Genomic DNA, 19,359 nt, shown 5'->3' with positions numbered 1-19,359 from the left:
ACGGTTCCTAGAATTTCTTTCCTTGTCTGATTCTAGCTTAGCCCCAAGAGAAATTGCCTGAAATTTGGGAGAACAGGCAAAGTGGTAGCCATACCACTCTGAAGGCTTGTTCAGGGCCCCCGGGTACTGCTGCCACTCCGTGGGACTCATCTCCAGGCCCATTTGTTGACCTTGTGCACCAGTTGGGACCCCAGCTCCTCTCACTCCTGTTGGATCCCTTTCTTCAGCTTCTCAACTTTCCGGGCAAAGCTTATGTACACGGACTCAGGAAGCTCACCAGCTTCTGCAGGTCACCCGTGTTGTTAAGTGTGAGAAGACGAGGTTTCCAGTTTGTCTTCACTCTCTCCCACTTCATGTCAGGCTGTCAACCCTGCTCACTGATGGTCACTTCAGGCCCCTGACCAGAAACAGAGCCAATGGCCTTTCATAGGCTTTCACTCTTCCCCAGCATCTACAATCGTGTCAAGTTGCATTCCTAGTAAATCTCTTCTTTCCTATCCCTCGTTGTGGTTCTTCTTCCCTGATTGAAACTTAACTGGTATAAGTCCTTCACAACACGTCATGATGCTAATGTAACTGATTTGTGATCATTAATGGTGATAAGGAATTAGGATGGCATAAGTAATTGAAATGACAGGTAGTCGAGTGTCTTATTTAATAATTTCAACCATTTCTCCTAACAAATATCAAAATTAGATGACTCACATTTCACCACCTTTGCAAATGGATTGAATGATGAAGTCAGTGAATGATTCTTTCATATGGATTAGTACTTTTTTCCAAAGAGCACAATCTAGTGCCATGGGGGATTAAAACCCTTGTAAAAGCTATCTTGTTTTTGGCATAGAGTGGGGTTGTGTGGAGAGAATTTCCAGGTACGATAAAAGGAGCAGGCTAAAAATTTCCATGATGTTTTTGTTCTAGAGTATGCACACATACAGAGAAAGGTGGACACCATTTTTAGAAATTCCAAGAGCTCTTATTTTTGCTTATGTGAATCAATCCTTCTTTGACTCTGGGCTTCACCCCATGCCTCGCTTTGGCCAATGGACACTAACAGGTGACACACAGAGAGAGGCTAGACAAGTGCTTGTGCATTGGGATTTGACCTTTTGGAAAGTTCCTTTTTGGGAGCTTGTGGTCATACTATAAGGAACCTTGGGCTGAATCATGAGAGGCAATCTGGAGAGAGTTTGGAGGATTAGGGGCTGTCTTGGACTTAGCAGCTGAAGGCAGCTGCATGAGCAGAATTCCTAATAAACAGAATTCTGTGCAATAATAGCTTGTAGTTTGGGGGTGGTTCATTATACAGCCATGGAAGATTGAAACAGCTATGACAAAGTATTAATAACAGACTTTGTTCCTCCTCCTTTTTTTTTTTTTTTTTTTAGAAAAAAACCTATGCATCGACTTAGTTCTGACTATGGCTCCTTTCCCCCTTTCCTTAAATTCCTTCTTATTACGTTTCATTGTCTCCACTTCCCCTTTCCTTGTGCGAGCATGGGTGGTCATTTTTCCAGGTGGCATGAGTTGGGAGACAGTTAGAAACCCTGTTTACTCCAGAATATCTTCCTTCTCAGTCTGTCCTGGTACTTGAAACTTCAACATTATTTAAATAATGATTTTTTTTCCTTCTAAGCTAAGAATTTCCATCTCCAAGGATGAATGCGCAACTATCCGTGGACACAGAACATCACTCCCCATCATTCAGCATGGAGCCAGGGTTCATTTGTTAGTTTGCTCTCCCAGGAAGCAGCTGAGAGGAGCTGGCCCTGCCTTGCCTGAGGACCTTGCCCACACATTTACATCGGTCTACAAGGCTTTCTTCTTATTTTGTCATCCAGTTAACTACTTCTCTTCCTTCAGTTCTTGACTCCGTTAATACTTTCTTATGGAAGTGTCCCAGAACCCCCTGATTAAGTCTATTCTATTCCAGGTGCTCATAGAACCAAATGCCTTCTTCAGAGCAATTTCAATTTAACCTTTTTTATATGTAATTATATTATATTTATACCACCTGGGGCGATAAGCTCCAAGGAGATAGAGATCCTGTTGATTTTTGCCCACTGGAGTATTCTCAATACTTAGAATATACTCTGACCCGTGGAATGTGTTCAGTATGTATGTGTTAAGAGAATGAATGGATGGATGGGTGAACTGAGATTCTAAACAATTGACTTCTCTTTTACCTTCTTACTTTAGACATTTTTGTGCCTGGACTGGGTGTTTTAGCCCTATTGCAGGCAAGAAAGCAGGCCCATGGCATTCTAAAAGCTCTGTGAGGTGTTTCAAGAGGGGAAATCAAAGTTAAGAGTGCTATCCTGAAGCTAAGTCTTACTAGAGCATTGTGGACTCCCTTACAGTGCCTTATCCGTTTAAATTCTTACCCTGAATAAAGACCTTCTCAGAAGCAAGAAAACTAATAAGAGTTCACATGAGTACTAGCACGCCTTGTAAAAACATCACTGGGCTGCCATAAATATTCCTGTTTTTCCATGCAATAAGAGTTAAAAGCTTCCCTTTCTTCTATAATTGAACAATTTTGGATTATTAAGGAAGAACTGTAATGCTTCATTTTAACTGAGGTACAACTGACACATAACATTATATTATTTTCAGGTGTACAACATAGGGATTTAATATTTGTATACACTGCAAAGTGATCACCATAACAAGTCAGAACTATAATGCTTTAATACACTTTGTAGTTCTCACATCTATCTTCATTAAAATATGTAATAATTAAACAAAATCATTTATAGTGGGTTTACTAATGTGAGCAGAAAAAAGGAAGTGTTGGAGCTTTATGTTTTATTTTAACATTGCTATTCTGACTTTGAATGGGTTGAGCAAGAATAGCAATCATGATTTAGCCAATATTCAATTTATGAATAGCGTTTTTATAATCCTCTGAGGGTTGTGAAATCAAAAGCTTCTACTTTTATTTCCTTAGGGATAACTGCTGTTTATTTTTCAATTTAGAATATCTGGGAAGTAATTGACCTGGAGAAGCATTTCTCAAAATGTGGCCCTAATGACAGGTAAGAGGAAAATGGTTTCTTTTCTTTTTTTAAATTTTATTTTATTATGTTAGTCACCATACATTACATCATTAGTTTTTGATGTAGTGTTCCAAGATTCATTGTTTGCATATAACACCCAGTGCTCCATGCAATACATGCCCTCCTTAATACGCATCACCAGGCTAACCCATCCCCCATCCCCCTCCCCTCTAAAACCCTCAGTTTGTTTCTGAGTCCATAGTTTCTCATGGTTTGTCTCCCCCTCCTATTCCCCCCCGCTTCATTTTTTTTTCTTTTATTTTCTTGGACATCTCTGTAGCATTTGACACCATTGACCAGCCACTATGGAAAATATCTCTTCTCTAGGATACTACCCACTGTAATTAACATAGTCTATGAGCACATTACCTCTGTCAGAACACCTGTAATATTTTATTTCCCTAAAGTCTACGTCTGCTGGAGAGTGAGCTTCTTGAGGGCAGAGATTGTCCTTGATAAATGGCTAGGTGAATATATTAAAAAAGTCATTTTAGTGTGATAAATGAAAGGGGGGAGGAAGAAAGTAGTGCATGGACTGATACAGAAAATGAAATGTCAAAACTACCCTGGGGGGCGCCTGGGTGGCTCAGTCGTTAAGTGTCTGCCTTCGGCTCAGGTCATGATCCCAGGGTCCTGGGATCGAGCCCCGTGTCAGGCTCCCTGCTCGGTGGGAAGCCTGCTTCTCCCTCTCCCACTCCCCCTGCCTGTGTTCCCTCTCTCGCTGTGTCTCTCTCTGTCAAATAAATAAATAAAATCTTAAAAAAAAAAAAAAGGAAATTAAAAAAACAAAAAAACTACCCTGGGATGTTGGTACAGTGAAATGTGCCACTTTATGCTGTTTTAGGACCCATAGTCTTTGGTAGTAGAAAGGCTGAGGGGAATTGGAAATAGAAAGCAAGCTGATTCTCAATTTCTAAAAATTCAAAACAACAACAAAACTTGGAATGCATATTTTTGACCTTAGCCATAATGTTTGCATTTCACAAATCTCATTCTCTTTTAGAACAGGGGTAAAATGGTGCTCATTTGGGTTTAATTAGTACAGATTAAATCGTGATCCTCAGCAGGAACTGTTCTGTAATTATTCTGCTTCTTCACCAGATGGTGCTTGTGAGCCAATTAGAAAAAGATTGGGTTTATGGTTTATTCACTGAAGGGGAAGCAAGGGGAAATTTGTGAATTAAATAGAATAAGAAAAATTAGAAAATTAGAAAAATTCAAGACAGCCTTTTAGAGTTGTTAGAGTACTTGGAGAAAATCTCATCTTCCTTTTCGGTAAAAATATTAAGCTCTTGAAAGAAAAAAAATACTCATTAGGAACAATCACCAAATTTTGAATGTTTTGTGGGCTAACTGTCCAAGCCTAGTGAATTAAAAAATTCTCTTTCCTCTCCTTAAAATGCAGCATTAATCTTTGGCTGGAAACAAAACCATTTAAATTTTTACATGTGGAGAGTAATGGTTCCATTTCATAGTGTTACTTTGTGAAATGGGTTATTGTCCAGATTTCAAATGGCGTGATAGGCAGTATTCCTTTCTTTTCATTTAGAGGCTTTAAAGTGTAGGAGTTGAAAGAGAAGTTTCTGGATTCATACTACTTGACTTTACCCTAGATCTGCCCCTTCTTAGCTGTGTAATCTTGCGACTTCACCTCTCTAAACTTCCTTTCCCTCATCTTGGAAAATGAGGGTGCCATAGTTTCCACCTTATTGGATTGTTGTGACAATATATATAAAAGACTTAATATGGTGCCTGGCACATAGTAAGCCCTCAAAAAAAGTTAACCTTCTTGACATTTCTCATCATGTTTCACTTACCAATCAAGACTGATATATTCCGAGTCACAAAACAATCATGGAAAATGTAAATTCAATTAAGTTTACATTTCTTTCCTTTTTTCCTCATTCCAGTATTCTAACCTATTACCACTCTGCCTTTATCTATGAAACTCACTTATATTTACCAAGTATTTGTTTCGGGGACAAACTGTCCCTTCAAGCTCAATCGAGACATTTATGTTCTTGCTCAGGGGCATGCCAATCTTCTCTGTATCATTCTGATTTTAGTATATATGCTGCCGAAGCGAGCACAAGGCATTTATGTTCTGATGTGTGGTGGTTGTGATAGCTTAGCTTCTTCTAAACTTCAGGATAGGATGGTTTCGTTTTCTCGTTACAGTCCCTGAGATTGAATGATTGCAGTGACTGACAGCAAACCTCTCCCCAAGGAGCTTCTGTTGCTGACAGAACCTGAAGGATGCTACAGTGGATGGCAAGTATCACAGCAAAGCAAGAAGAGAGTGTGGGGAAGAAATTATTAAAAAGAAATATGTATTCTTCCCCAAATGGGAGCAATATGGACGTGAAAAAGAAAAGGACATACATTTGAATGGATACATCCAAAACTGGAGAAAGGCTATGTCCAGGTCTAGGAAGAATCAGGAACAAATTCACCAGTCACAGTTTTTGTTTACACTTCTATGTGTAGTGTACGTGGACCCCCGTGCCCCAACTGACAGTTATCATCATGTGGTACGATTGATAGGACCTGTGTCCTTTGTGCTGAAAACTAGGACATGATCTGTGAGGAAAATGTAAGTGATTTCTTGGACAGACCATGATGGCCAGAAGACAGCCGGTATTTACCAAGGAGTTACTCTGCTAGGGGCGATGGTAGGAATTCTTCCGGAAGTATCACGTGTTAACGCTCACCACGATTCCACAGAGTTGCCAGTGTTATCAACCCCATTTGTCATTATTGCCATTCTTCCCATTAAGGAAATGGGTATTTGGAGGCGTTCAATAAATAGCTTTTCCTAGATTGCATAGTCAGCGAACAGCAGAGCTAGTAATCAAACCCCATGCCATCTGACTCCAGAGCCTCAGGATTTTATCCATTATCCTGAGATGTCAGTTCAAACAAAGACATTGTTTGAATCGATTCTGGAAGTATAGGCAGCACCCTAAAGGACACATTTCCTAATTGGTCTTCCCCACTGAGACATTAACTTGTCAACATAGGGCATTATCCTTCATTAGTTCCCCACTTGCCTGGGTTGTCAAAGAATCAAACTGTCCTTCCTAATTTGAAGATGATACCACCCCATGTGTGATGTGGCTGAGAAAAACCAACAGCTGACAAGCAGTTCTTTCCACATCATATATACATGCACATTGCTCTCTGGTTTGTGGCTCAAGCCTCTGTTGGCAGAGCCTTGCTTCTGTATTTTGTTCTGCCAAAGTGTGGTCAGCTGAAGCTTAGTTTGAGAAAGGCTTCACTATCACAGAGACTATATGCTCCTCAGGGCATCGTCTGTTCCAGTCCCTCAGCCCCTCCTAGCTTTGCCTCACCATCGTCTGGATAGAAGGATCATCAGAAGTCTTCTGGCTTCCCGGGTTTTACATGCAAGACCTGTTTGAATAGTATACCGAGACCCCTTTTAAATACATGGGTGGTCCATTAGACCTGAGTTGTGATGATTCACTATTTCAAGGCTCGTGGACAGAATGACCTGCCAAACTTGGTTACTGAGTCTTGCCATTTGTTTTCTCGGGCCCGAGATACTTGCTCATTGGATGGGAGATGGTGGCCATGTGTCAGAGTTACAGGGAGGTTTGGTCACTCTCCCTGTTTTAGAAAACTTCACTGTGGTCAGGTGCTTGACTCCTCTTCCAGGGCCCACCAGTCTATAATTCTTATCCAGTCACCCTACAACCAATTGTCCATGTAGAAAGACAGCTGGTGGCCGGGACTGGGGGTGAACTTGGTGACAACGGGTCATGATGGCTTGGCATTCACCTGCTGAGAAGGCAGCTGCAGTGAACTCATCTTCTTTGTACAGTATCATCCCTTCCCCTCCTCCTCCTTCTCTTTTGGGATCACATTTACTGGCTGCATATTGCAAGCTAGGTATTGGGTTAGCCAGGGTTTCTCAACCTCAGCATCTTTAATATATTAGTCCAAATAAGCCTTTGTTGTGGGGGGCTGTCCTGTGTATTGTAGGATATGAAGCTGCATCTCTGATCTTCATCTCCTATGTGCCAGGAGCAGCCTCTCATCCTCTCCCAGGCGTGATAATCAAAAGAATCTCCAGACACTACAAAATGTCTCGGGGCGGGGCGGGGGCGGGGGGGCAAAATTGCCCCTAGTTGAGAACCACTGGTCTAAGGATATTGTTGAATTTAATCCTCATAATAATTCTATGGAACAGGTAGAATTATTATTTCCCATTTTACAGGTGAGGAAATGGAGGCTTATAATAATGTTAAGAATTTGCTGAGGGTCATACAAAGAGTAATTTCTGAAACTGAGATAACAGCACAAATCTGACTTTAAGTCCTGATGTCTTTTACCTCTGTGCCATACTAATTACTATTATATGAATTTGGGGTTCTTTTATTTATGCAGGAACGATGCCCTCTGAGAGTCTGCTCCCAGATCATATTTAACTACTTTTAGTCCCTGCATATATTTTATTTTTTCAGTATTCTGTGCCTTTGCACATGCTGTTCCTTCTCCCTAGATTAACTTTGCTGCCTCTCTCCATCTAAAGAAAGCAAATTCATCTTATAGCCTGAGGTTTAATGTCACCTCTTACATGACCCTAGACCTGGTCGCTGTACATATACCTACCCACTCCCACTCCCACAAGTTGCCAGAGTATTTTGTAGTTACAGATAGAACACGGATGTAATTTTAAGTGATCTTCTAAAAACATAAAATGGAAAGAAATAAGATCGTATTCTAAGAGTTGAAATGTGTAATAAACACATACTCTATCAGATTAGAGATTTACGAAGTTACTTGAAAGAGACCAAACTGTCCCTGATTTAAAAACTTGGGCTATTTCCTTATAAAAGGATTGCTGTATCCAACAAAAAAAGTTTATCCATTAGAATAGGGCTTGGGCTCATAGAAATAAAGACAGAAGCACCTGGTGATGATGTCTATCCCAGCACTGTCCGGGGTAAAGTGTGTTCTGTCGGGCCCACGTAAGCACCCGGTCAGTCTGCTGGTTACACTGACTGTGGATATTGGGACAGCAGAGTGGTAGAGCCTGATTTTGTTAGGTGTTTGACCCTCCACTACACCGCTGTTTCCTCAAGGATGGAGCCCTACCACAAGGCATAGACAAGATGATGTAGGTAATACATGCATGTCCTTAAATAACATAGACTCATTTGGTGAAAATGTGATCATATTCTGATACATGAAGCAGAAAGTTTCTTGGGGCCAGTGTGTCTTGAATGTCTTTAATATGAATCTCCCTTTTAAGCATAGAGAGAGCAGGACTTGCACTCAGGTCCCTTTGCATATAATAATTTCTACTTAAATTTAATATTATTACTTAGTGTCCATTTATTCTTGTTTCTATAATATGTTTTGTTCAATCAGTCAAAGGCAAGTTATATTAGTTTTCCATTTAAAGTAGTGATTTAATGTTTCTTTTAAAAGTGACAAGTTAATAAAATGAATCAATTTCTTTTTAAAATTTAAATTCAATTTATATTGGCATGGATGGAACTGGAGGGGATTATGCTAAGTGAAATAAGTCAATCAGAGAATGACAATTATCGTATGGTTTCACTCATATGTGGAACATAAGAAATAGTGCAGAGGATCGTAGGGGAAGAGAGGGAAAACAGAATGGGAAATGAATCAATTTCAAGAAAAAAATGAAATAAATAGCCAGGTAGTTGTGGCAAGAAGATATGTCAAAGTCAGGTGGGATTAGGGTGACCAACTCATCTTTTTTTTTTTATTATGTTATGTTAATCATCATACATTACGTCATTAATTTTTGATGTACTGTTCCATGATTCATTGTTTGCATATAATACCCAGTGCTCCATGCAGAATGTGCCCTCTTTAATAGCCATCACCAGGCTAACCCATCCCCCACCCCCCTCCCCTAGTGACCAACTCATCTTGATAGGAAAACAGAACGTCCTGAATCCCACTCCAGTCCTGTGCAAATTGAGATGGTTGGTCACTCTCAAGTAGAATACAAAAATGTTTGGTGTTTCACAAACACTGTATTACTCATTCAAATTGCAGGAAATGCAAGTCAGCCCAGATAATTCTAATGAAGATACGTACAGAGGTGTGGGCAGGTTAAGGGAGCAAACTAGATCCTGAGGTGGTCCGCGGAGACTAGCAACAACTGGAAACCATTACCTATCTGGAGGCTGAAGATGCAAGGGGGAGGAGGTGGTGTTTCCAGGCTCAGGGCCCAGGCAGTGGAGCTGGAGCCTAAATGGTGAGATTCCCCGTGGTCTTGAGGGATGAGCTTTCTGCCAAGAGAAGTAGAACCAAGCAAGGAGAGACCAAGGAAGAAACATCCCAACTTTTCTCTTTTCCCACCCTCTAATTTCCTCCTGGTGCCTCTCAAAATCTGAACCCAAAGTGAAGCCTCTGGCAAGGAGGGTAGGGGCGTGCATGCAGGCCACTGGGGCTAGCCTCTCTGGACATGGTGCAAGGCAAAGAAGGACCAAAAAGGAAGATGGAGCAGAGGAAAGGAAAGGAACAGAGGAAAGGAGCAGAGGAAGACCACATAAAATTCCAAATTCATTAGATCATCTTCTGGTATGGTTTGCCATGTAGATACAGGGAGACAATAGGCTGGTCGGCCTGACCCATAAGTATTTTTGTTTTTTTTCTCATTAAATGTTAATGAATTAGCATGTTGGTTTTATAAACCAGGCTTCTGTGAGCTTTATCAGAGTAATTTTTCCTGAGTTTGATAAACTCTGGGATACTGTTGGAATAGTGTTTCTGAGAAACAAATAGATTCCGGGTGTGGTAAATTTACCAAGCAAATGTCACCTTGCGCTAGATTGCATGAATAGTTCCACTGGCCTCCCTCAGACAAAAAATACACCCTAACGTCACAGTTGGATGAGCTCTACTCCTTTCAAAAGTATTACAGTTACCTCAGTTTTAGCACTCTTTGGGTGACCCAGTTGCTACTGGTACTGAATTTCTCACCCACAAACCTGTCTTTCTTGTGAACCAGATTGTATCTCTCACTACCCAACACATAGTGGTGGTTAGATCTGGAGTCCTTAGTGCATCATATAAAGTTTTTCGAAATTTGGCTCTTGATTTCCTCTTTAGTTTAGCTTTGCACGGTATACCTTTTTTTTTTTTTTTTAAGATTTTATTTATTTATTTGACAGAGAGAGACACAGCGAGAGAGGGAACACAAGCAGGGGGAGTGGGAGAGGGAGAAGCAGGCTTCCCGAGGAGCAGGGAGCCAGATGCAGGGCTCGATCCCAGGACCCTGGGATCATGACCTGAGCCGAAGGCAGACGCTTAACGACTGAGCCACCCAGGTGCCCCTATACCTTTTTTGATAACTTTACTTTCAACTTTTCTATGCCCTTATGTTTTTGACCTGTTCTTTGTAAATAGTTTATTGTTTAATTTAATTTTTAAAAATCCAGCTACATACACACACACACCCACACACACACAGGCACACCACCACACATGTATCTATTTATAATTACATTTATTTCTCTATCTGTATATATTGAAAATTATGAGTTCACACCAAAATTTATTAATTCCAATCTGATTCTATTTTTCTCTTTCCGTATTTATGACTCAAAAGTGAGAACATTTACCCTAAATATATTTACTTATTTGACCAACGCCCCTGTTGGTACCCAGATTCCTAATGCTGCTTGTGCACCCTCCCTGGTGGATGCTCTTGGTACTACCCTGGAGCTCCAATATGTCATGCCCACCTGCCCCTCTTACATAGATCCTTGTTCTGCTTGGGCTTTGACACCCACATCCAGCTGTCTCTCTGCATGGGAACTTCTTCTGCTCAGATTCTTATTTCCCCTTGCTGGGCTGCCCCCATACGTGGACATCCTCTTCATCTTTCTTAGGTCTTGACTTCTGCAACCTGGTCCCTTACCTGTATAGACACACTCCAGTGTCCAGACAGTAATAATAGTATGGATATCCTTCTTACCTCACTTGGATTCTGATACTCCTTGGCCATACTCCCTTATGAAGGTTCTCTTCCCCTTGTTTGGGCTCTTGAGCCTAATGCCTCATACCTGTTGGTTCTCCACACCCATGTGGGCTCCTTTATCTTTCACAGGATACCCCTCTGTTGGACACCCCACATCAGACCATCCTATTGCACAGATGTCCTTATTATCCCGTTTGGGCTCTGATATCCCTTGCTGGACTCTTCTTTCATGCTGGTCCTCTTTGTACTATGCTTGAGCTGTGACCTCATATCCTGGGCCACTATTCTCTATGGATGCCCTCCTCACCCTACTTTTCCCTCCCTCAAGGCTCTGACTCCCTATGACAGGGAACCATCCTTTGGGGACGCTCTACTTACTCCACTCAGGGCTATGATGCCCCCACTCTGGGCCACCACCACTCCCCTAATCAGGGGGATGCTTACCTTGCTCTGCTTCTTCTAATGATCTTAGAACCCAGTTTTTAGGCAAGGAGAGGTAAGGAATGAAAAGAACAGGAAAGGAAAGAGGAAGGGATGACTTACATTTTAAAAAAGATCACTCTGCTATTCTGTTGAGAACAGACTAAAGTTGAGCAAGGGTTGAAGCAGGGATGCCAGGTTGGGAAGATAATAATCTCTAGGTAATATGTCAGTTGTTCTATTTAGTATGTGAGCAGTGGAGGTGAGTAGTCATCATATTCTATATTTATTGTTGAGATAGTGCCAACAGGATTTGTTGATGGAATGAGTGGTTATGGGGTGCAAAGAATCTAGGATCACTCCAAGGTTTCTGTCCTGAACCAGAAGAGAGATGGAGTTGCAATTCATCAGAATGGGGATTACTTGGAGAGGAGTAGGTTTAAGGATTAGAAATCAAGATTTCAGGTTTTGGCATATTAAATTTGAGATGCTTTTAATCATCCAAGTGGAAATATTATGTATAAGAGACAAGAGTTCAGGGGAGAGAATGGGGTTGGGGGTCATGAAGGTATATATGGAATTTATAGACTTGAGCTCACCTAGGAATGAGTACAGATAGAGAACAGAAGAGGGCTTAGTACTCCAACATTTAAAGTTTTGAAAGATAAGAAAAAAATCACCAAATAAGAATAGTCCCTAAAGTAGGAAAAGAACCAAGAGGGAGTGATGTCTCATAAGCCAACGGAAGAAAACGTCTCAGGAAGAAAAAAATGCTGCTGACCCAGTAGACAGTAAAACTGGTGATTCAGAAGAGAGTAGGAGAACTGTAGAAGCCATGACCTTGATTTAAATGAGAGCAGATGGGAGCCATGTTCAAGTGGAGGAGTTGGTCCCCGATGGGACCATGGGCAGTTCACCGTTTCCAACAGGCAGGAAGGCAGGGGAGATAGAGTAGTAGAAGTGGGGGATGGAGGAGAACATGTGGAAGGTACTGATGGCTTCTATTTTCTGATAGCTTCTATATTCTCCGTGAAGTTGGAACTAAGGCCCAGAAGTGAGAGAGAGGAGGGCGAAGAAGTGTTTGTAGTTCAGAGAGGTGTGAAATAGATTTCTAGGACAGTAGAACTGTGAAAGGACTACAGAAATGAGACTTTCCAGGCAGTATCAGGGGATCTTTGTAGGTAACTGGAAATAAGTGCTAAGTGAGACCTATTGTATGGTGGTTTGCTTGTCTCTAGCCACATTGGGTTACTCAGGCTAGACACAGAGTAGGCGGAGAGTTGGATTTTGGTAGAATAGAGATCTGTGAGACGGGCAAGGGAGTTGACTTTGAAGAACCTAAAAAATACTAGGTTACTAAATGTTGCTCATGTAAAGCTATCAGGTTTTTTAAAAAAAATTTTTAAAGTTTTATTTATTTAAGTAATCTCTATACCCAATGTGGGGCTCAAACTGAGGACCCCGAGATCAAGAGTTGCATGCTCTTCTGACTGAGCCAGCTAGGAGTTTTGTATTAAATTAGTAGATTAGAATGCTCTTTAAAATTAACATGTTAGTCTTTTGGCAAATATTAACATTTTCAGATTTGGCTAAAAAAACAAAATAAAACATAACGCTCCCTAGCTCTATCTATATTGTTGCAAATGACGAGATTTTGTTCTTTTTTTTATGGCTGAGTAATATTACATTATATATAAACCAGTCAGAGAAAGACAAATACCATATGATTAAAATTTTAGTCTTGTGTGAAATCAGTTGATTTACTCATTCATCAAAGGTTGTCTATATATGTGCCAGGGTCTACGTTAAAGCACTGGGGACACACAGATGAATGAGACATGATCTTTACTGGTTTGGGGCTTGTATTTTTTTATTCGAAAAATAAAATTAAGAGTCTTTAGAGTAACTATGAGACAGAATCCTAAATGCTAATAGGTGATAGGAATCATAGGGAGGATTCTAGATCTGACTTACTGAGCGCTTATTTCAGTTCTTCTATGTAGTAGCTATGTGAACTCCAGAAAGTAATTGAACTTTTCTCAGTTCCCATGTTATACAATGGGCATAATAGTATCTTCTTTACAGAGGTGTTACTAGGATTATGCTATTTAATGCTATTTTAGAAACTTAGTGGTGTTATTAGCACATGATGAGTACTCAATAAATATTAGCTATTATTGTTATTATTACTACAAACGTATACAAAGTGTTTGGTGAGTGCCTAAGAAGAAGCAACTAACTGAAGGCATAATTACCCAAGGAGCTTGTTCCTTAAATGGTAGGTTTGCAAAGCAATATGCCTACTCAAATGATCGTGCATTAGAGATGACCTCACTAATAAATTTATGAAGTTTTATTATAAAAAATGGGCAATCAAATATTTACATGACACAAAGAAATTTTAGGGGCGAGATAATGGATGAGCACACAAGGTGGGCATAGCCATGGGAACAGCACAGAGGCTGGGCAGGAACTGAGAAGCAATCAAAGTGATGTGGCAAATGGACCAATGGAAATTTCATGAGTGATACTAGGAAACCGAGAACTGAAATTTCCACTGACCAACTGTTCTTTTCACCCCAGGCATTTTCAGTAATGCAATTTTGGCTTTTGTAAGTTGAGTTTGAGATCTGTTTCTACCACATCAGAGGAGGCATGTATTCAGCATTGATAAATGATCCATCAAGTGTTCATGTCTTGTTATGCATCTGAAATAGTCTTTAAAATAGTTTATTGAATTCCCTTTTCCTAGTGTGGTAGCAAAGTCATTTTAGAGCCTCCCTTCTAAAATGGTTAGAACAAGGGCGCCTGGGTGACTCCGTCGTTAAGCGTTTGCCTTCGGCTCAGGTCTTGATCCCAGGGTCCTGGATTGAGCCCCGCATCAGGCTCCCTGCTCTGCAGGAAGCCTGCTTCTCCCTCTCCCACTCCCCCTGCTTGTGTTCCCTCTCTCACTGTCTCTCTCTCTCTGTCAAGTAAATAAATAAAAATCTTTAAAAAAAAAAATAAAAAAATGGTTAGAACATTTCATCAATCTAGCTCATATAACTGTAATAGCTATTACTTATTTAGTCCTCATTATGTGTTTTACTAAACACTTGTCTGTGTGTGTGTGTGTAAAGTTTTCTTTAATCCTTACAATAGCTTTGTTAAAAAGGCATTTTCATATCCACTTGACAAATGAAGGAAATGAGGCCTAAACGGTTAAACAGCCTGTCCATGGGATGGACACCTGGGGCAGGGATGAAAGCAGGATTTGAATGCATGTTGGCCTGACTCCAGGATCTATGTGTGTTCTATGACTCAGAAGCATTTTTCAGGAGGTTAGTTTTTATCAATTAAAATGGCATAAAAGCACCTTTCCAGCTGATCTTTGTGTCATAATTTTCTTTTCTCAGTAGTACCAAGTATTTCATAAAGGGATTTAAGATGTTGTTTGGGGATCATCTGATAGTGTTGTTGTTTGCACATCCAGCCTGCTAGCCCCGAAGCATCGGAGGATTACAAAATCGTCACATACTCTGTGTATTCTATTTCTAATCAGATCCTTCTGTGATGTGGCCCATAGAGAAAGCAGTGGTGCCAGAGAAGGTTTGTAAATCCAGTTTATGAATCTTGGGAATGTCTCATTTTTCATTCAGCTTTGATATCTAAATATTGTCATTGTTCTGGAACATCCGCATTAAGGGTCCTGACGAACACACTTCTCAGTCTGATACAAGTTAACTCAATATTACCTTAACCCAGGCTGGCCCTCAGTCAAATGCTTTTATGATGTCACTCGCTTGTGGAACCAGCTGACACACATTGCCTATTAATTTTTAGGGCTGTATTCAATCCTTTATTTCCTCGGCCTGGAGGCAATGTAGAATTGGGATACTCAGTAAGAAGGATGGAAGATGAAACAGAGCATCATCTGAGTGTGTCAAGTACAGGAGATATATACTTCTTAGACATATCAGGGAAGGTCAGGTAGACAGGTTCTGGGTAGAGCTGTTGATGATTGACAATGTCACACCTGAACTTGACCATGAGTTGTTTTTTTTTTTAAGATTTTATTTATTAGAGAGAAAAAGAAGACAGAAAGAATGCACGTGAATGGGGGAAGGAGCAGAAGGAGAGGGATAAGCAGACTTTGCGCCGAGCGTGGAGCCCCATGTAGGACTCCATCCCACAATCCCGAGATCATGACCTGAACCAAAACCAAGAGTCAGCCTTTAACTGATTGAGCCACCCGGGAGCCTCTTGACCAAGAGTTTTAAAAAAATCTTTGTATTCAGGAAATTTTCAAACATCCATAAAAGCAAAGATAATTAGTACTGAACTCCAATATGTACATCACTCAGCTTCAACAATTGTCAACAATTTGCCAGTTTTATTTTATCTCTGCCCCCATGCCTTGACTTGTTTCCCTTTCCCACCAAGGCCTGGGAGCAAATTCCAAACTTTACATCATTTGATCTATAAATACTTCAGTATGTATTGCTAACAGATAAGGGCTTAAAAATATCATCACAATACTATTGTCATACCTAATAAAAATAACATCAATTCCTTAATATAATCTAACACCTAAAATCATTGAAAAATTTCCCAGTTTTCTCAAAAATATCTTTTATAGCTGGCTTATTGGAAACAAAATTTAAATAAGGCCTAATTTACAATTACTTGAAATGTCTGTTAAATTTTCTTCAATCTGTAACAGGTTCTCTTCCCCGCCACACCCTTTTCCACTGATGCCATTAATTTGTTGAAGACACCAAGTCCTGATGCTATTGAATGTCCCTCACTCTGGATTTGGCTGACTGTGTCTTCATGGCATCCTTTAGTCCGTTCCATTGTCCCACATACTTTCTGTAAATTGCATGTTAAATTGGGAGACAATAATATTCAAATTAAAAAAATTGAGACTACTTCATAGGAGGTGCTGTGTACCTATTGCATCACACGAGGAGGCACATGATGTCAAGTTGTCTTACTCTTAATGATGCTAACACTGGTGAGTGTGTTCAGGTATTTTCAGCCTGAGTCCCAGCTTAAAGGTTCCCAGCAACATTTACCTAATGGTCTTAGCAGCCATCAATGATGATTGTGTAGTTCTGTCACTCTTTTTACAAGAGAGTTGGTATTCTTGCCCTCATCAAGTTGGTTGCCCTCAGAGTTTGGATAAGTAGTTAATTATTTCCCTATATTATTGGTTTATTATTTCAGAATAGTGAGTTGGTGCCCCAGAAGTTCAATGGTGACTGAAGAGGTGATTGTTGTAGTTTTCTTTTAGTATTGATAAACTCATGGATTTTTATATATTTGATGTATGTGTTGTTTTTTTTTTTTAATTCCAGTATAATTAATGTACAGTGTTATGTTCGTTTCAGATGTACAATTAGTTTCAGGTGATTCAACAATTCTATACATTACTCAGTGCTCATCATGATAAGTGTACTCTTCATCTGCATCACCTATTTCACCCACCTCCCCTCTGGAACCATCAGTTCGTTCTCTATATTTGAGTCTGTTTTTTTGTTTATCTCCTTTTTCCTTTTTTTTGTTTCTTAAATTCCACATATTAGTGAAATCCTATGTATTTGTCTTTCTCTGACAGACTTATTTCACTTACCATTATGCTCTTTAGCCCCATCCATGTTGTGGCAAATGACAAGATTTCATTCTTTTTTATGGCTGAGTAATATTCCATTGTATATATTTACCATATCTTCTTTTTTTTTTTTTAAAGATTTTATTTATTTGACAGAGAGAGACACAGCGAGAGCAGGAACACAAGCAGGGGGAGTGGGAGAGGGAGAGGCAGGCTTCCCGCGGAGCAGGGGGCCCGATGCGGGGCTTGATCCCAGGACCCCAGGATCATGACCTGAGCCGAAGGCAGACGCTTAACGACTGAGCCACCCAGGTGCCCCTTTTTTACTACATCTTCTTTTTTTTTTTTTTTAAGATTTTATTTATTTATTTGAGAGAGAGAGAATGAGAGAGAGCACATGAGAGGGGGGAGGGTCAGAGGGAGAAGCAGTCTCCCTGCCGAGCAGGGAGCCCGATGCGGGACTCGATCCAGGGACTCCAGGATCATGACCTGCGCCGAAGGCAGTCGCCCAACCAACTGAGCCACCCAGGCGCCCTACCACATCTTCTTATACAGTCATCTATTGATGGATACTTGGGTTGCTTCTATAATTTGGCTATTGTAAATAATGCTGCAATAATTAACACAGGGGTGCATATATCTTTTTGAATTACTGTTTTTGTATTTTTTTGGTAAATAGCCAGTGATAGAATTACTGAATTATATGGTAATTCTATTTTTAATTTTTTGAGGAATCACCATATTGTTTTTCACAGTGGCTGTACCAGTTTGCATTCCCATCAACAGTGTACGAGGGTTCCTTTTTCTCCACATCTTGGCCAACTTGTTCTTTCTTTTTTTTTTTGATGCTAAAAATTTCTGTGCTTTGTGAGAGGCCTCTTCAGCCAGTGGGCTCATTTGAGTTCATTTCTATGTCCTTATGGCATGTCCCCAGTGTTATCTGACAGCTTTCTTGACCTCTGGCATGACAAGTTCCCAGGCTCATCTTGTCTATTACTTGCCCAACCTAGAAAGTGATGTTTAGAGATCTGGGTGTTAGGTGTGCTCATTACTATTGACTTGTCATTTTTCCCAGGCCCTTTCAGAGGTACTTAATAAATATTTATTTTTTAGAAAGAGAAAGTAAATTATGAATTCATTGTATTTCATATTCAAATGTAAGATTATAGGGTTTTTATTTAATCACTTTTATATTATTATTATTATTATTATTATTATTATTATTTTTAAAGTAGGCTCCATGCCTAGCATGGAGCCCAGTGTGGGGCTTGAACTCATGACCCTGAAATCAAGACCTGAGCTGAAATCGAGAGTCAGACACTTAATCAACTGAGCCACCCAGGTACCCCAAGCACTTTGATTTTACAGGTACATCTCTTTTCTCTTCTACTGAAGCTTGATTTCTAATCACATTAATATATTACTTATTTACTTTATCCAAATAAATGTAATATTGGAGTTATATATAACAGTTTTAAAATAATAATGATATTATCACTACTAACAATAAGACATTTAAATGTAGTTTAAGATTTTTTTCTTTGTGTCCTTCGGATATATTCCTCTATTGATGTATAATACAAATACTACATTTTAAGATAATTGAAACAATCCTTCTATCTGTGGTTATGCCATTAATTTCATATTTGGTTAGGCTTTTATTGATTGATTTCTTATTTTTAGGTTTCTTTTTAATTTGGAGATTGCTTTTCAAAAAATATTTCTGTTCTTGGTTATGAGAAACATTTACATGTCCAAAATCAAATCCCCAAAACAAGGTATATTCAGGTAAATCTGGCTTCCATCCCTGCTCCCTTCCCCGTTTGTTCCTCTCACCAACAAGTGACCTTTTTTTTTTTTAGTTTTTAATTTGTTTTATTTCTTTTCAAAAATATAAATAAATACAAATATACATTTGTGTATTCTGGATAAAGGGTACCATACTCTAAAAACTATTCTGGATCTTGTTTTTCCCTTTTAATATATTTTGGACTTTTCCCATAGCCTTGAGAAGGGATTACATTGACCAACTTTTAAATTTTAACCCATGTTGTGAGTGGTAAATGGTACATTGCAGTTTTGATTTACATTTCTCTTATTATAGGTGAGACTGAGCAGATATCCACTTAAACAGGATCATTTGCATTTCATTTTGTACAAAGCATTGGTTCTCAACTGCAGGTGATTTTGCTCCCTGGGGACATTTGGCAATATCCAGACACATTTTTTGTTGTCACAACTGGAGGGCAATGCTATTGGTTTCTCACAGACAGATCTTATAGTTTACAAGGCATCCT

General features: G+C 39.7%; 1 long non-coding RNA gene and 1 other non-coding gene across 2 annotated transcripts in view; one reads left to right on the top strand and one right to left on the bottom strand.

The window, feature by feature from the left end:
• The first annotated feature begins 2,866 nt into the window (after positions 1–2,866).
• LOC129045363 (uncharacterized) overlaps positions 2,867–19,359 on the top strand; it is a 400,949-nt gene continuing 384,456 nt past the window's right edge. Inside the window, exons 1-2 of the long non-coding RNA XR_008504989.2 lie at positions 2,867–3,041; positions 5,241–5,333. This is a non-coding gene — a long non-coding RNA (uncharacterized LOC129045363). The remainder of the gene's footprint in view (positions 3,042–5,240; positions 5,334–19,359) is intronic.
• Positions 5,047–5,152, bottom strand: LOC123836653 (U6 spliceosomal RNA). The gene has a single exon (XR_006789017.1). It is a non-coding gene; the product is annotated as a U6 spliceosomal RNA (small nuclear RNA).

This window comes from Mirounga angustirostris, unplaced genomic scaffold, assembly GCF_029215605.1.
Source record: "Mirounga angustirostris isolate CCGP_5_RB_7025 unplaced genomic scaffold, mMirAng1.0.hap1 SCAF_7, whole genome shotgun sequence".
In the NCBI taxonomy this organism is placed as follows: domain Eukaryota; kingdom Metazoa; phylum Chordata; class Mammalia; order Carnivora; family Phocidae; genus Mirounga; species Mirounga angustirostris.
Note: the sequence above shows the minus strand (reverse complement) of the source record. Positions and strands in the feature narration are given on the sequence as shown.